The following is a 17,679-nucleotide window of genomic DNA, read 5'->3' as shown; positions in this document are numbered from 1 at the left end:
GATTGAATAATTCACTTAGTTGCATTATTGGTTCTCAATGCCTTCTGTGGAGTCTTCTTTTTCTGTGTTATTACTTTAGACATAAAATAATTCCCCATCACTTAAGAAGAATACCTAAGTCTTTGTTAAAATGTACTCATAAAAGTAGATTACATTTTTGAGTGTTTCACAAATTATTATTGTAGAGGATTGCATCACTTTTCCTCTTCAACTCCATGGTTTGATTTCCTATTTATCTTCCTCTTTGATATACCCTTCATTTTACATTCACAGTCTAGCTTCTGTCATCTTGAAAATACTCTGAATTTTATTTAGTATCAAGATGAATTGTTCAATAGTAAGCTGATTCAAATTTTTCATTTTTAAATTATATCAAAGGTTCATCTAATGAAAATAATCTGTTATTTAACTATGAAAAGAGAAAGGTGCTGCTAAGAGTTGAAGTTATGATCTCCTGTTTTCCATAAAGACACTTTAACCACCTAGGCCACAGAACCTGCATCACAAACTTTACTGGATCTGATAACAGAATGGAGTGCAATAGAAATCTCGTTTTTCAATTTTCTTTTCTAAGTTGATACAACTCTGTTGTCAAACACTATGGGTGAGAAGACCAAATTTATTTTAGAATACTTCCTTAATGAGTGACTTACCCTAGCTATAGAATTTAAAATTATGTGTTGTGAGTAAAATGCATTAGTTAAATTGAACTTTCAATTTGTTTGTTGTCTCTTTCCTTTTCTTTAACATTCTCTTTTCCCCTATTCTTTTATGATATTGGTTTGAAATTCTGCAAAACACAAAGTGTTTATTTCATTTGGAGATCAAGCATTCTAAAGTCAACAGAACACTACTCTTGTTTTTAAACTATATTTAATGTTTACTTGAAGAAATTGAGTTTTAAAAGTTTGAACTAATTCTAAAGTGTTGCTGAAATTTGAAAACAGGACTTCCTATTTATGAGAGAGAAGCTTTGACCACTAAACAACAGCACCTACTTATCTTACAAACTATGAATAGCTGACTTTGTGGAGATGACTTGTCCTCATTGCCTTCAGTGCAGTCTTGTTTATCTGTGGTGAAATGTTGAACAGAAAAGCATTCCCCACCACTTAAGAAGAATACCTACATTTTAGTTAAAAAGTACTTAGAAAAGTGGATTACATTTTTGTGTGGTTTACACATAATAATTGTAGAGGAATACATCAATTGCCTTCAACTCTAGGGTTTTAGTTCCTATATACCTTCCTATTTGATTTACTCTTCCTTTTACATTCAAAGTATTGCTTCTGTTACCATGAAAATTCTCTGCATTTTGTTTAATATTAAGATGAACTGTCTATTAGTAAGATGACTCAGATTTTTCATTTTTAAATTGTGTAAGAGAACATGTCAGGAAACTGATCTGTAATTTAACAATTAAAGTATGAAGGTGCTGTTGAGATTTGAACTCAGGATCTCCTATTTACTAGACAGGCGCTTTAACCAGCTAAGCCACAGCACCTGCACGACAAAGTTCTATGAAATAGTTAGCTGAATGGAGTGAAATAGAAATCAGTTTTGTTTTTTTAATTTTCTTTTCTAAGTTCACACAACTCGGTTCTGAAACACTGTAGGTGAGAACACCAAATTTATTTAAAAATACTTCCATAAGAGGTGGCTTACCGTTCTTCTAATATATTGAATTATGTCTTGTGAGTGAAATGCATTAGTTAAATTCAACTCTAAATTGAATTTTCATCTCTTTCCTGGTCGTTGTAATTCTCATTTCCCTTATTCATGCATGGTATTGCTTTGAAATTCTGAAAAATACCAAGTGCTTATTTCATTATGAGATGAAGCATTCTAAAGTGAATAGGAGTCTACTCTTGTTTTTAAACTGTATTTAACATTTTCTTGAAGAAATTAAATTCTATAAGTTTGGAGCAAATTTGAGGTACTGCTGAGATTTGAACTCAGGATTTCCTGTTTAAGAGACAGGTAGTTTAACCACTAAGCCACACCACCTCTTTGACCTACAGCAATTAAATAATTCACTTAGTTGCCATTATTGGTTCTCAATGCCTTCTGTGCAGTTTTCTTTATCTGTGTTATTACGTTAGACATAAAAGAATTCCCCATCACTTAAGAAGAATACCTAAGTCTTTGTTAAAAAGTACTCATAAAAGTAGATTACATTTTTGAGTGTTTCACAAATTATTATTGTAGAGGATTGCATCACTTTTCCTCTTCAACTCCATGGTTTTATTTCCTATTTATCTTCCTCTTTGATATACCCTTCATTTTACATTCACAGTCTAGCTTCTGTCATCTTGAAAATACGCAGAATTTTATTTAGTATTAAGATGAATTATTCAATAGTAAGCTAATTCTAATTTTTCATTTTGAAATTATATCAAAGGTTCATCTAATGAAAATAATCTGTTATTTAACTATAAAAAAAAGAGAAAGGTGCTGCTAAGAGTTGAAGTTAGGATCTCCTGTTTTCCATGAAGACACTTTAACCAGCTAGGCCACAGAACCTGCATGTCAAACTTTACTGGATCTGATAACAGAATGGAGTGCAATAGAAATCTTGTTTTTCAATTTTCTTTTCTAAGTTGATACAACTCTGTTGTCAAACACTATAGGTTAGAAGACCAAATTTATTTTAGAATACTTCCTTAATGAGTGACTTACCCTACCTATAGAATATAAAATTATGTGTTGTGAGTAAAATGCATTAGTTAAATTGAACTTTCAATTTGTTTGTCGTCTCTTTCCTTTTCTTTAACATTCTCTTTTCCCCTATTCTTTTATGGTATTGCTTTGAAATTCTGCAAAACACAAAGTGTTTATTTCATTTGGAGATCAAGCATTCTAAAGTCAAAAGAACACTACTCTTGTTTTTAAACTATATTTAATGTGTACTTGAAGAAATTGAGTTTTAAAAGTTTGAACTAATTCTAAAGTGTTGCTGAAATTTGAAAACAGGACTTCCTATTTATGAGAGAGAAGCTTTGACCACTAAACAACAGCACCTACTTATCTTACAAACTATGAATAGCTGACTTTGTGGAGATGACTTGTCCTCACTGCCTTCAGTGCAGTCTTGTTTATCTGTGGTGAAATGTTGAACAGAAAAGCATTCCCCACCACTTAAGAAGAATACCTACATTTTAGTTAAAAAGTACTTAGAAAAGTGGATTACATTTTTGTGTGGTTTACACATAATAATTGTAGAGGAATACATCAATTGCCTTCAACTCTAGGGTTTTAGTTCATATATACCTTCCTATTTGATTTACTCTTCCTTTTACATTCAAAGTATTGCTTCTGTTACCATGAAAATTCTCTGAATTTTGTTTAATATTAAGATGAACTGTCTATTAGTAAGATGACTCAGATTTTTCATTTTTAAATTGTGTAAGTGAACATGTCAGGAAACTGATCTGTAATTTAACAAATAAAATATGAAGGTGCTGCTGAGATTTGAACTCAGGATCTCCTGTTTACTAGACAGGCACTTTAACCAGCTAAGCCACAGCACCTGCATGACAAAGCTCTATGAAATAGTTAGCTGAATGGAGTGAAATAGAAATCAGTTTTGTTTTTTTAGTTTTCTTTTCTAAGTTCACACAACTCTGTTCTGAAACACTGTAGGTGAGAACACCAAATTTATTTAAAAATACTTCCATAAGAGGTGGCTTACCGTTCTTCTAGAATATTGAATTATGTCTTGTGAGTGAAATGCATTAGTTAAATTCAACTCTAAATTGAATTTTCATCTCTTTCCTGGTCGTTGTAATTCTCATTTCCCTTATTCATGCATTGTATTGCTTTGAAATTCTGCAAATACCAAGTGCTTATTTCATTATGAGATGAAGCATTCTAAAGTGAATAGGAGTCTACTCTTGTTTTTAAACTGTATTTAACATTTTCTTGAAGAAATTAAATTCTATAAGTTTGGAGCAAATTTGAGGTACTGCTGAGATTTGAAATCAGGATTTCTTGTTTACAAGACAGGCGCTTTAACCACTAAGCCACAGCACCTCTTTGCCCTACGGCAATTGAATAATTCACTTAGTTGCTATTATTGGTTCTCAATGCCTTCTGTGCAGTCTTCTTTATCTGTGTTATTACGTTAGACATAAAAGAATTCCCCATCACTTAAGAAGAATACCTAAGTCTTTGTTAAAAAGTACTCATAAAAGTAGATTACATTTTTGAGTGTTTCACAAATTATTATTGTAGAGGATTGCATCACTTTTCCTCTTCAACTCCATGGTTTTATTTCCTATTTATCTTCCTCTTTGATATACCCTTCATTTTACATTCACAGTCTAGCTTCTGTCATCTTGAAAATACTCTGAATTTTATTTAGTATTAAGATGAATTGTTCAATAGTAAGCTAATTCTAATTTTTCATTTTGAAATTATATCAAAGGTTCATCTAATGAAAATAATCTGTTATTTAACTATGAAAAGAGAAAGGTGCTGCTAAGAGTTGAAGTTAGGATCTCCTGTTTTCCATAAAGACACTTTAACCACCTAGGCCACAGAACCTGCATGACAAACTTTACTGGATCTGATAACAGAATGGAGTGCAATAGAAATCTCGTTTTTCAATTTTCTTTTCTAAGTTGATACAACTCTGTTGTCAAACACTATAGGTGAGAAGACCTCATTTATTTTAAAATACTTCCTTAATGAGTGACTTACCCTACCTATAGAATATTGAATTATGTGTTGTGAGTAAAATGCATTAGTTAAATTGAACTTTCAATTTGTTTGTCGTCTCTTTCTTTTTCTTTAACATTCTCTTTTCCCCTATTCATTTATGGTATTGCTTTGAAATTCTGCAAAACACAAAGTGTTTATTTCATTTGGTGATCAAGCATTCTAAAGTCAACAGAACACTACTCTTGTTTTTAAACTATATTTAATGTTTACTTGAAGAAATTGAGTTTTAAAAGTTTGAACTAATTCTAAAGTGTTGCTGAAATTTGAAAACAGGACTTCCTATTTATGAGAGAGAAGCTTTGACCACTAAACAACAGCACCTACTTATCTTACAAAATATGAATAGCTGACTTTGTGGAGATGACTTGTCCTCACTGCCTTCAGTGCAGTCTTGTTTATCTGTGGTGAAATGTTGAACAGAAAAGCATTCCCCACCACTTAAGAAGAATACCTACATTTTAGTTAAAAAGTACTTGGAAAAGTGGATTACATTTTTGAGTGGTTTACACATAATAATTGTAGAGGAATACATCAATTGCCTTCAACTCTAGGGTTTTAGTTCATATATACCTTCCTATTTGATTTACTCTTCCTTTTACATTCAAAGTATTGCTTCTGTTACCATGAAAATTCTCTGAATTTTGTTTAATATTAAGATGAACTGTCTATTAGTAAGATGACTCAGATTTTTCATTTTTAAATTGTGTTAGAGAACATGTCAGGAAACTGATCTGTAATTTAACAATTAAAATATGAAGGTGCTGCTGAGATTTGAACTCAGGATCTCCTGTTTACTAGACAGGCGCTTTAACCAGCTAAGCCACAGCACCTGTGTGACAAAGTTTATTGAAATAGTTAGCTGAATGGAGTGAAATAGAAATCAGTTTTGTTTTTTTAATTTTCTTTTCTAAGTTCACACAACTCGGTTCTGGAACACTGTAGGTGAGAACACCAAATTTATTTAAAAATACTTCCATAAGAGGTGGCTTACCGTTCTTCTAATATATTGAATTATGTCTTGTGAGTGAAATGCATTAGTTAAATTCAACTCTAAATTGAATTTTCATCTCTTTCCTGGTCGTTGTGATTCTCATTTCCCTTATTCATGCATGGTATTGCTTTGAAATTCTGCAAAATACCAAGTGCTTATTTCATTATGAGATGAAGCATTCTAAAGTGAATAGGAGTCTACTCTTGTTTTTAAACTGTATTTAACATTTTCTTGAAGAAATTAAATTCTATAAGTTTGGACCAAATTTGAGGTACTGCTGAGATTTGAACTCAGGATTTCCTGTTTACAAGACAGGCGCTTTAACCACTAAGCCACAGCACCTCTTTGTCCTAAGGTGATTGAATAATTCACTTAGTTGCATTATTGATTCTCAATGCCTTCTGTGGAGCCTTCTTTTTCTGTGTTATTACTTTAGACATAAAATAATTCCCCATCACTTAAGAAGAATACCTAAGTCTTTGTTAAAATGTACTCATAAAAGTAGATTACATTTTTGAGTGTTTCACAAATTATTATTGTAGAGGATTGCATCACTTTTCCTCTTCAACTCCATGGTTTGATTTCCTATTTATCTTCCTCTTTGATATACCCTTCATTTTACATTCACAGTCTAGCTTCTGTCATCTTGAAAATACTCTGAATTTTATTTGGTATCAAGATGAATTGTTCAATAGTAAGCTGATTAAAATTTTTCATTTTTAAATTATATCAAAGGTTCATCTAATGAAAATAATCTGTTATTTAACTATGAAAAGAGAAAGGTGCTGCTAAGAGTTGAAGTTATGATCTCCTGTTTTCCATAAAGACACTTTAACCACCTAGGCCACAGAACCTGCATCACAAACTTTACTGGATCTGATAACAGAATGGAGTGCAATAGAAATCTCGTTTTTCAATTTTGTTTTCTAAGTTGATACAACTCTGTTGTCAAACACTATGGGTGAGAAGACCAAATTTATTTTAGAATACTTCCTTAATGAGTGACTTACCCTAGCTATAGAATATAAAATTATGTGTTGTGAGTAAAATGCATTAGTTAAATTGAACTTTCAATTTGTTTGTTGTCTCTTTCCTTTTCTTTAACATTCTCTTTTCCCCTATTCTTTTATGATATTGGTTTGAAATTCTGCAAAACACAAAGTGTTTATTTCATTTGGAGATCAAGCATTCTAAAGTCAACAGAACACTACTCTTGTTTTTAAACTATATTTAATGTTTACTTGAAGAAATTGAGTTTTAAAAGTTTGAACTAATTCTAAAGTGTTGCTGAAATTTGAAAACAGGACTTCCTATTTATGAGAGAGAAGCTTTGACCACTAAACAACAGCACCTACTTATCTTACAAACTATGAATAGCTGACTTTGTGGAGATGACTTGTCCTCACTGCCTTCAGTGCAGTCTTGTTTATCTGTGGTGAAATGTTGAATAGAAAAGCATTCCCCACCACTTAAGAAGAATACCTACATTTTAGTTAAAAAGTACTTAGAAAAGTGGATTACATTTTTGTGTGGTTTACACATAATAATTGTAGAGGAATACATCAATTGCCTTCAACTCTAGGGTTTTAGTTCCTATATACCTTCCTATTTGATTTACTCTTCCTTTTACATTCAAAGTATTGCTTCTGTTACCATGAAAATTCTCTGAATTTTGTTTAATATTAAGATGAACTGTCTATTAGTAAGATGACTCAGATTTTTCATTTTTAAATTGTGTAAGAGAACATGTCAGGAAACTGATCTGTAATTTAACAATTAAAGTATGAAGGTGCTGCTGAGATTTTAACTCTGGATCTCCTATTTACTAGACAGGCGCTTTAACCAGCTAAGCCACAGCACCTGCATGACAAAGTTCTATGAAATAGTTAGCTGAATGGAGTGAAATAGAAATCAGTTTTCTTTTTTTAATTTTCTTTTCTAAGTTCACACAACTCGGTTCTGAAACACTGTAGGTGAGAACACCAAATTTATTTAAAAATACTTCCATAAGAGGTGGCTTACCGTTCTTCTAATATATTGAATTATGTCTTGTGAGTGAAATGCATTCGTTAAATTCAACTCTAAATTGAATTTTCATCTCTTTCCTGGTCGTTGTAATTCTCATTTCCCTTATTCATGCATGGTATTGCTTTGAAATTCTGAAAAATACCAAGTGCTTATTTCATTATGAGATGAAGCATTCTAAAGTGAATAGGAGTCTACTCTTGTTTTTAAACTGTATTTAACATTTTCTTGAAGAAATTAAATTCTATAAGTTTGGAGCAAATTTGAGGTACTGCTGAGATTTGAACTCAGGATTTCCTGTTTAAAAGACAGGGACTTTAACCACTAAGCCACAGCACCTCTTTGACCTACAGCTATTAAATAATTCACTTAGTTGCCATTATTGGTTCTCAATGCCTTCTGTGCAGTCTTCTTTATCTGTGTTATTACGTTAGACATAAAAGAATTCCCCATCACTTAAGAAGAATACCTAAGTCTTTGTTAAAAAGTACTCATAAAAGTAGATTACATTTTTGAGTGTTTCACAAATTATTATTGTAGAGGATTGCATCACTTTTCCTCTTCAACTCCATGGTTTTATTTCCTATTTATCTTCCTCTTTGATATACCCTTCATTTTACATTCACAGTCTAGCTTCTGTCATCTTGAAAATACTCAGAATTTTATTTAGTATTAAGATGAATTATTCAATAGTAAGCTAATTCTAATTTTTCATTTTGAAATTATATCAAAGGTTCATCTAATGAAAATAATCTGTTATTTAACTATAAAAAAAGAGAAAGGTGCTGCTAAGAGTTGAAGTTAGGATCTCCTGTTTTCCATAAAGACACTTTAACCAGCTAGGCCACAGAACCTGCATGTCAAACTTTACTGGATCTGATAACAGAATGGAGTGCAATAGAAATCTTGTTTTTCAATTTTCTTTTCTAAGTTGATACAACTCTGTTGTCAAACACTATAGGTTAGAAGACCAAATTTATTTTAGAATACTTCCTTAATGAGTGACTTACCCTACCTATAGAATATAAAATTATGTGTTGTGAGTAAAATGCATTAGTTAAATTGAACTTTCAATTTGTTTGTCGTCTCTTTCCTTTTCTTTAACATTCTCTTTTCCCCTATTCTTTTATGGTATTGCTTTGAAATTCTGCAAAACACAAAGTGTTTATTTCATTTGGAGATCAAGCATTCTAAAGTCAAAAGAACACTACTCTTGTTTTTAAACTATATTTAATGTGTACTTGAAGAAATTGAGTTTTAAAAGTTTGAACTAATTCTAAAGTGTTGCTGAAATTTGAAAACAGGACTTCCTATTTATGAGAGAGAAGCTTTGACCACTAAACAACAGCACCTACTTATCTTACAAACTATGAATAGCTGACTTTGTGGAGATGACTTGTCCTCACTGCCTTCAGTGCAGTCTTGTTTATCTGTGGTGAAATGTTGAACAGAAAAGCATTCCCCACCACTTAAGAAGAATACCTACATTTTAGTTAAAAAGTACTTAGAAAAGTGGATTACATTTTTGTGTGGTTTACACATAATAATTGTAGAGGAATACATCAATTGCCTTCAACTCTAGGGTTTTAGTTCTTATATACCTTCCTATTTGATTTACTCTTCCTTTTACAAAGTATTGCTTCTGTTACCATGAAAATTCTCTGAATTTTGTTTAATATTAAGATGAACTGTCTATTAGTAAGATGACTCAGATTTTTCATTTTTAAATTGTGTTAGAGAACATGTCAGGAAACTGATCTGTAATTTAACAATTAAAATATGAAGGTGCTGCTGAGATTTGAACTCAGGATCTCCTGTTTACTAGACAGGCGCTTTAACCAGCTAAGCCACAGCACCTGTGTGACAAAGTCTATAGAAATAGTTAGCTGAATGGAGTGAAATAAAAATCAGTTTTGTTTTTTTAATTTTCTTTTCTAAGTTCACACAACTCGGTTCTGGAACACTGTAGGTGAGAACACCAAATTTATTTAAAAATACTTCCATAAGAGGTGGCTTACCGTTCTTCTAATATATTGAATTATGTCTTGTGAGTGAAATGCATTAGTTAAATTCAACTCTAAATTGAATTTTCATCTCTTTCCTGGTCGTTGTGATTCTCATTTCCCTTATTCATGCATGGTATTGCTTTGAAATTCTGCAAAATACAGAGTGCTTATTTCATTATGAGATGAAGCATTCTAAAGTGAATAGGAGTCTACTCTTGTTTTTAAACTGTATTTAACATTTTCTTGAAGAAATTAAATTCTATAAGTTTGGACCAAATTTGAGGTACTGCTGAGATTTGAACTCAGGATTTCCTGTTTACAAGACAGGCGCTTTAACCACTAAGCCACAGAACCTCTTTGTCCTAAGATGATTGAATAATTCACTTAGTTGCATTATTGGTTCTCAATGCCTTCTGTGGAGTCTTCTTTTTCTGTGTTATTACTTTAGACATAAAATAATTCCCCATCACTTAAGAAGAATACCTAAGTCTTTGTTAAAATGTACTCATAAAAGTAGATTACATTTTTGAGTGTTTCACAAATTATTATTGTAGAGGATTGCATCACTTTTCCTCTTCAACTCCATGGTTTGATTTCCTATTTATCTTCCTCTTTGATATACCCTTCATTTTACATTCACAGTCTAGCTTCTGTCATCTTGAAAATACTCTGAATTTTATTTAGTATCAAGATGAATTGTTCAATAGTAAGCTGATTCAAATTTTTCATTTTTAAATTATATCAAAGGTTCATCTAATGAAAATAATCTGTTATTTAACTATGAAAAGAGAAAGGTGCTGCTAAGAGTTGAAGTTATGATCTCCTGTTTTCCATAAAGACACTTTAACCACCTAGGCCACAGAACCTGCATCACAAACTTTACTGGATCTGATAACAGAATGGAGTGCAATAGAAATCTCGTTTTTCAATTTTCTTTTCTAAGTTGATACAACTCTGTTGTCAAACACTATGGGTGAGAAGACCAAATTTATTTTAGAATACTTCCTTAATGAGTGACTTACCCTAGCTATAGAATTTAAAATTATGTGTTGTGAGTAAAATGCATTAGTTAAATTGAACTTTCAATTTGTTTGTTGTCTCTTTCCTTTTCTTTAACATTCTCTTTTCCCCTATTCTTTTATGATATTGGTTTGAAATTCTGCAAAACACAAAGTGTTTATTTCATTTGGAGATCAAGCATTCTAAAGTCAACAGAACACTACTCTTGTTTTTAAACTATATTTAATGTTTACTTGAAGAAATTGAGTTTTAAAAGTTTGAACTAATTCTAAAGTGTTGCTGAAATTTGAAAACAGGACTTCCTATTTATGAGAGAGAAGCTTTGACCACTAAACAACAGCACCTACTTATCTTACAAACTATGAATAGCTGACTTTGTGGAGATGACTTGTCCTCACTGCCTTCAGTGCAGTCTTGTTTATCTGTGGTGAAATGTTGAACAGAAAAGCATTCCCCACCACTTAAGAAGAATACCTACATTTTAGTTAAAAAGTACTTAGAAAAGTGGATTACATTTTTGTGTGGTTTACACATAATAATTGTAGAGGAATACATCAATTGCCTTCAACTCTAGGGTTTTAGTTCCTATATACCTTCCTATTTGATTTACTCTTCCTTTTACATTCAAAGTATTGCTTCTGTTACCATGAAAATTCTCTGAATTTTGTTTAATATTAAGATGAACTGTCTATTAGTAAGATGACTCAGATTTTTCATTTTTAAATTGTGTAAGAGAACATGTCAGGAAACTGATCTGTAATTTAACAATTAAAGTATGAAGGTGCTGCTGAGATTTGAACTCAGGATCTCCTATTTACTAGACAGGCGCTTTAACCAGCTAAGCCACAGCACCTGCACGACAAAGTTCTATGAAATAGTTAGCTGAATGGAGTGAAATAGAAATCAGTTTTGTTTTTTTAATTTTCTTTTCTAAGTTCACACAACTCGGTTCTGAAACACTGTAGGTGAGAACACCAAATTTATTTAAAAATACTTCCATAAGAGGTGGCTTACCGTTCTTCTAATATATTGAATTATGTCTTGTGAGTGAAATGCATTAGTTAAATTCAACTCTAAATTGAATTTTCATCTCTTTCCTGGTCGTTGTAATTCTCATTTCCCTTATTCATGCATGGTATTGCTTTGAAATTCTGAAAAATACCAAGTGCTTATTTCATTATGAGATGAAGCATTCTAAAGTGAATAGGAGTCTACTCTTGTTTTTAAACTGTATTTAACATTTTCTTGAAGAAATTAAATTCTATAAGTTTGGAGCAAATTTGAGGTACTGCTGAGATTTGAACTCAGGATTTCCTGTTTAAGAGACAGGGACTTTAACCACTAAGCCACACCACCTCTTTGACCTACAGCAATTAAATAATTCACTTAGTTGCCATTATTGGTTCTCAATGCCTTCTGTGCAGTTTTCTTTATCTGTGTTATTACGTTAGACATAAAAGAATTCCCCATCACTTAAGAAGAATACCTAAGTCTTTGTTAAAAAGTACTCATAAAAGTAGATTACATTTTTGAGTGTTTCACAAATTATTATTGTAGAGGATTGCATCACTTTTCCTCTTCAACTCCATGGTTTTATTTCCTATTTATCTTCCTCTTTGATATACCCTTCATTTTATATTCACAGTCTAGCTTCTGTCATCTTGAAAATACTCAGAATTTTATTTAGTATTAAGATGAATTATTCAATAGTAAGCTAATTCTAATTTTTCATTTTGAAATTATATCAAAGGTTCATCTAATGAAAATAATCTGTTATTTAACTATAAAAAAAAGAGAAAGGTGCTGCTACGAGTTGAAGTTAGGATCTCCTGTTTTCCATAAAGACACTTTAACCACCTAGGCCACAGAACCTGCATGTCAAACTTTACTGGATCTGATAACAGAATGGAGTGCAATAGAAATCTTGTTTTTCAATTTTCTTTTCTAAGTTGATACAACTCTGTTGTCAAACACTATAGGTTAGAAGACCAAATTTATTTTAGAATACTTCCTTAATGAGTGACTTACCCTACCTATAGAATATAAAATTATGTGTTGTGAATAAAATGCATTAGTTAAATTGAACTTTCAATTTGTTTGTCATCTCTTTCCTTTTCTTTTACATTCTCTTTTCCCCTATTCTTTTATGGTATTGCTTTGAAATTCTGCAAAACACAAAGTGTTTATTTCATTTGGAGATCAAGCATTCTAAAGTCAAAAGAACACTACTCTTGTTTTTAAACTATATTTAATGTGTACTTGAAGAAATTGAGTTTTAAAAGTTTGAACTAATTCTAAAGTGTTGCTGAAATTTGAAAACAGGACTTCCTATTTATGAGAGAGAAGCTTTGACCACTAAACAACAGCACCTACTTATCTTGCAAACTATGAATAGCTGACTTTGTGGAGATGACTTGTCCTCACTGTCTTCAGTACAGGCTTGTTTATCTGTGGTAAAATGTTGAACAGAAAAGCATTCCCCACCACTTAAGATAAATACCTACATTTTAGTTAACAAGTACTTAGAAAAGTGGATTACATTTTTGAGTGGTTTATACATAATAATTGTAGAGGAATACATCAATTGTCTTCAACTCTAGGGTTTTAGTTCATATATACCTTCCTATTTGATTTACTCTTCATTGTACATTCAAAGTATTGCTTCTGTTACCATGAAAATTCTCTGAATTTTATTTAATATTAAGATGACTCAGATTTTTAATTTTTCAATGGTGTTAGAAAAGCATCTCAGGAAACTGATCTGTAATTTAACAATTAAAATATGAAGGTGCTGCTGAGATTTGAACTCGGGATCTCCTGTTTACTAGACAGGCACTTTAACCAGCTAAGCCCCAGCACCTGCGTGACAAAGTTTATTGAAATAGTTAGCTGAATGGAGTGAAATAGAAATCAGTTTTGTTTTTTCAATTTTCTTTTCTAAGTTCACACAACTCGGTTCTGGAACACTGTAGGTGAGAACACCAAATTTATTTAAAAATACTTCCATAAGAGGTGGCTTACCGTTCTTCTAATATATTGAATTATGTCTTGTGAGTGAAATGCATTAGTTAAATTCAACTCTAAATTGAATTTTCATCTCTTTCCTGGTCGTTGTGATTCTCATTTCCCTTATTCATGCATGGTATTGCTTTGAAATTCTGCAAAATACCAAGTGCTTATTTCATTATGAGACGAAGCATTCTAAAGTGAATAGGAGTCTACTCTTGTTTTTAAACTGTATTTAACATTTTCTTGAAGAAATTAAATTCTATAAGTTTGGAGCAAATTTGAGGTACTGCTGAGATTTGAACTCAGGATTTCCTGTTTACGAGACAGGCGCTTTAACCACTAAGCCACAGCACCTCTTTGTTCTAAGGCGATTGAATAATTCACTTAGTTGCATTATTGGTTTTCAATGCCTTCTGTGGAGTCTTCTTTTTCTGTGTTATTACGTTAGACATAAAAGAATTCCCCATCACTTAAGAAGAATACCTAAGTCTTTGTTAAAAGGTACTCATAAAAGTAGATTACATTTTTGAGTGTTTCACAAGTTATTATTGTAGAGGATTGCATCACTTTTCCTCTTCAACTCCATGGTTTGATTTCCTATTTATCTTCCTCTTTGATATACCCTTCATTTTACATTCACAGTCTAGCTTCTGTCATCTTGAAAATACTCTGAATTTTATTTAATATCAAGATGAATTGTTCAATAGTAAGCTGATTCAAATTTTTCATTTTTAAATTATATCAAAGGTTCATCTAATGAAAATAATCTGTTATTTAACTATGAAAAGAGAAAGGTGCTGCTAAGAGTTGAAGTTAGGATCTCCTGTTTTCCATAAAGACACTTTAACCACCTAGGCCACAGAACCTGCATCACAAACTTTACTGGATCTGATAACAGAATGGAGTGCAATAGAAATCTCGTTTTTCAATTTTCTTTTCTAAGTTGATACAACTCTGTTGTCAAACACTATGGGTGAGAAGACCAAATTTATTTTAGAATACTTCCTTAATGAGTGACTTACCCTACCTATAGAATATAAAATTATGTGTTGTGAGTAAAATGCATTAGTTAAATTGAACTTTCAATTTCTTTGTTGTCTCTTTCCTTTTCTTTAACATTCTCTTTTCCCCTATTCTTTTATGGTATTGGTTTGAAATTCTGCAAAACACAAAGTGTTTATTTCATTTGGAAATCAAGCATTCTAAAGTCAACAGAACACTACTCTTGTTTTTAAACTATATTTAATGTTTACTTGAAGAAATTGAGTTTTAAAAGTTTAAACTAATTCTTAAGTGTTGCTGAAATTTGAAAACAGGACTTCCTATTTATGAGAGAGAAGCTTTGACCACTAAACAACAGCACCTACTTATCTTACAAACTATGAATAGCTGACTTTGTGGAGATGACTTGTCCTCACTGCCTTCAGTGCAGTCTTGTTTATCTGTGGTGAAATGTTGAACAGAAAAGCATTCCCCACCACTTAAGAAGAATACCTACATTTTAGTTAAAAAGTACTTAGAAAAGTGGATTACATTTTTGTGTGGTTTACACATAATAATTGTAGAGGAATACATCAATTGCCTTCAACTCTAGGGTTTTAGTTCATATATACCTTCCTATTTGATTTACTCTTCCTTTTACATTCAAAGTATTGCTTCTGTTACCATGAAAATTCTCTGAATTTTGTTTAATATTAAGATGAACTGTCTATTAGTAAGATGACTCAGATTTTTCATTTTTAAATTGTGTAAGTGAACATGTCAGGAAACTGATCTGTAATTTAACAATTAAAATATGAAGGTGCTGCTGAAATTTGAACTCAGGACCTCCTGTTTACTAGACAGGCGCTTTAACCAGCTAAGCCACAGCACCTGCATGACAAAGTTCTATGAAATAGTTAGCTGAATGGAGTGAAATAGAAATCAGTTTTGTTTTTTTAGTTTTCTTTTCTAAGTTCACACAACTCTGTTCTGAAACACTGTAGGTGAGAACACCAAATTTATTTAAAAATACTTCCATAAGAGGTGGCTTACCGTTCTTCTAGAATATTGAATTATGTCTTGTGAGTGAAATGCATTAGTTAAATTCAACTCTAAATTGAATTTTCATCTCTTTCCTGGTCGTTGTAATTCTCATTTCCCTTATTCATGCATGGTATTGCTTTGAAATTCTGCAAATACCAAGCGCTTATTTCATTATGAGATGAAGCATTCTAAAGTGAACAGGAGTCTACTCTTGTTTTTAAACTGTATTTAACATTTTCTTGAAGAAATTAAATTCTATAAGTTTGGAGCAAATTTGAGGTACTGCTGAGATTTGAATTCAGGATTTCCTGTTTAAGAGACAGGGACTTTAACCACTAAGCCACACCACCTCTTTGACCTACAGCAATTAAATAATTCACTTAGTTGCCATTATTGGTTCTCAATGCCTTCTGTGCAGTTTTCTTTATCTGTGTTATTACGTTAGACATAAAAGAATTCCCCATCACTTAAGAAGAATACCTAAGTCTTTGTTAAAAAGTACTCATAAAAGTAGATTACATTTTTGAGTGTTTCACAAATTATTATTGTAGAGGATTGCATCACTTTTCCTCTTCAACTCCATGGTTTTATTTCCTATTTATCTTCCTCTTTGATATACCCTTCATTTTACATTCACAGTCTAGCTTCTGTCATCTTGAAAATACTCAGAATTTTATTTAGTATTAAGATGAATTATTCAATAGTAAGCTAATTCTAATTTTTCATTTTGAAATTATATCAAAGGTTCATCTAATGAAAATAATCTGTTATTTAACTATAAAAAAAAGAGAAAGGTGCTGCTAAGAGTTGAAGTTAGGATCTCCTGTTTTCCATAAAGACACTTTAACCAGCTAGGCCACAGAACCTGCATGTCAAACTTTACTGGATCTGATAACAGAATGGAGTGCAATAGAAATCTTGTTTTTCAATTTTCTTTTCTAAGTTGATACAACTCTGTTGTCAAACACTATAGGTTAGAAGACCAAATCTATTTTAGAATACTTCCTTAATGAGTGACTTACCCTACCTATAGAATATAAAATTATGTGTTGTGAGTAAAATGCATTAGTTAAATTGAACTTTCAATTTGTTTGTCGTCTCTTTCCTTTTCTTTAACATTCTCTTTTCCCCTATTCTTTTATGGTATTGCTTTGAAATTCTGCAAAACACAAAGTGTTTATTTCATTTGGAGATCAAGCATTCTAAAGTCAAAAGAACACTACTCTTGTTTTTAAACTATATTTAATGTGTACTTGAAGAAATTGAGTTTTAAAAGTTTGAACTAATTCTAAAGTGTTGCTGAAATTTGAAAACAGGACTTCCTATTTATGAGAGAGAAGCTTTGACCACTAAACAACAGCACCTACTTATCTTGCAAACTATGAATAGCTGACTTTGTGGAGATGACTTGTCCTCACTGTCTTCAGTACAGGCTTGTTTATCTGTGGTAAAATGTTGAACAGAAAAGCATTCCCCACCACTTAAGATAAATACCTACATTTTAGTTAACAAGTACTTAGAAAAGTGGATTACATTTTTGAGTGGTTTATACATAATAATTGTAGAGGAATACATCAATTGTCTTCAACTCTAGGGTTTTAGTTCATATATACCTTCCTATTTGATTTACTCTTCATTGTACATTCAAAGTATTGCTTCTGTTACCATGAAAATTCTCTGAATTTTATTTAATATTAAGATGACTCAGATTTTTAATTTTTCAATGGTGTTAGAAAAGCATCTCAGGAAACTGATCTGTAATTTAACAATTAAAATATGAAGGTGCTGCTGAGATTTGAACTTGGGATCTCCTGGTTACTAGACAGGTACTTTAACCAGCTAAGCCCCAGCACCTGCGTGACAAAGTTTATTGAAATAGTT

The 17,679-nt window shown here is 31.6% G+C and overlaps 12 non-coding genes across 12 annotated transcripts; all 12 read right to left on the bottom strand.

The window, feature by feature from the left end:
- Positions 1 to 1,430: 1,430 nt before the first annotated feature.
- On the bottom strand, positions 1,431 to 1,504 carry TRNAT-AGU (transfer RNA threonine (anticodon AGU)). Its single transcript has one exon. It is a non-coding gene; the product is annotated as a tRNA-Thr (tRNA).
- A 1,952-nt stretch (positions 1,505 to 3,456) lies between these two features.
- TRNAT-AGU (transfer RNA threonine (anticodon AGU)) lies at positions 3,457 to 3,530 on the bottom strand. Its single transcript has one exon. It is a non-coding gene; the product is annotated as a tRNA-Thr (tRNA).
- Positions 3,531 to 5,478: 1,948 nt separating this feature from the next.
- Positions 5,479 to 5,552, bottom strand: TRNAT-AGU (transfer RNA threonine (anticodon AGU)). Its single transcript has one exon. It is a non-coding gene; the product is annotated as a tRNA-Thr (tRNA).
- Positions 5,553 to 5,982: 430 nt separating this feature from the next.
- On the bottom strand, positions 5,983 to 6,055 carry TRNAT-UGU (transfer RNA threonine (anticodon UGU)). The gene has a single exon. It is a non-coding gene; the product is annotated as a tRNA-Thr (tRNA).
- Positions 6,056 to 7,500: 1,445 nt separating this feature from the next.
- On the bottom strand, positions 7,501 to 7,574 carry TRNAT-AGU (transfer RNA threonine (anticodon AGU)). The gene has a single exon. It is a non-coding gene; the product is annotated as a tRNA-Thr (tRNA).
- Positions 7,575 to 8,004: 430 nt separating this feature from the next.
- Positions 8,005 to 8,077, bottom strand: TRNAK-UUU (transfer RNA lysine (anticodon UUU)). Its single transcript has one exon. It is a non-coding gene; the product is annotated as a tRNA-Lys (tRNA).
- A 1,444-nt stretch (positions 8,078 to 9,521) lies between these two features.
- TRNAT-AGU (transfer RNA threonine (anticodon AGU)) lies at positions 9,522 to 9,595 on the bottom strand. Its single transcript has one exon. It is a non-coding gene; the product is annotated as a tRNA-Thr (tRNA).
- Positions 9,596 to 10,025: 430 nt separating this feature from the next.
- On the bottom strand, positions 10,026 to 10,098 carry TRNAT-UGU (transfer RNA threonine (anticodon UGU)). The gene has a single exon. It is a non-coding gene; the product is annotated as a tRNA-Thr (tRNA).
- A 1,445-nt stretch (positions 10,099 to 11,543) lies between these two features.
- Positions 11,544 to 11,617, bottom strand: TRNAT-AGU (transfer RNA threonine (anticodon AGU)). The gene has a single exon. It is a non-coding gene; the product is annotated as a tRNA-Thr (tRNA).
- A 1,933-nt stretch (positions 11,618 to 13,550) lies between these two features.
- Positions 13,551 to 13,624, bottom strand: TRNAT-AGU (transfer RNA threonine (anticodon AGU)). Its single transcript has one exon. It is a non-coding gene; the product is annotated as a tRNA-Thr (tRNA).
- A 430-nt stretch (positions 13,625 to 14,054) lies between these two features.
- On the bottom strand, positions 14,055 to 14,127 carry TRNAT-CGU (transfer RNA threonine (anticodon CGU)). The gene has a single exon. It is a non-coding gene; the product is annotated as a tRNA-Thr (tRNA).
- A 1,445-nt stretch (positions 14,128 to 15,572) lies between these two features.
- Positions 15,573 to 15,646, bottom strand: TRNAT-AGU (transfer RNA threonine (anticodon AGU)). Its single transcript has one exon. It is a non-coding gene; the product is annotated as a tRNA-Thr (tRNA).
- Between the last annotated feature and the right edge of the window lie 2,033 nt (positions 15,647 to 17,679).

Source organism: Pleurodeles waltl, chromosome 12 (genome assembly GCF_031143425.1).
Source record: "Pleurodeles waltl isolate 20211129_DDA chromosome 12, aPleWal1.hap1.20221129, whole genome shotgun sequence".
Lineage (NCBI taxonomy): Eukaryota > Metazoa > Chordata > Amphibia > Caudata > Salamandridae > Pleurodeles > Pleurodeles waltl.
Note: the sequence above shows the minus strand (reverse complement) of the source record. Positions and strands in the feature narration are given on the sequence as shown.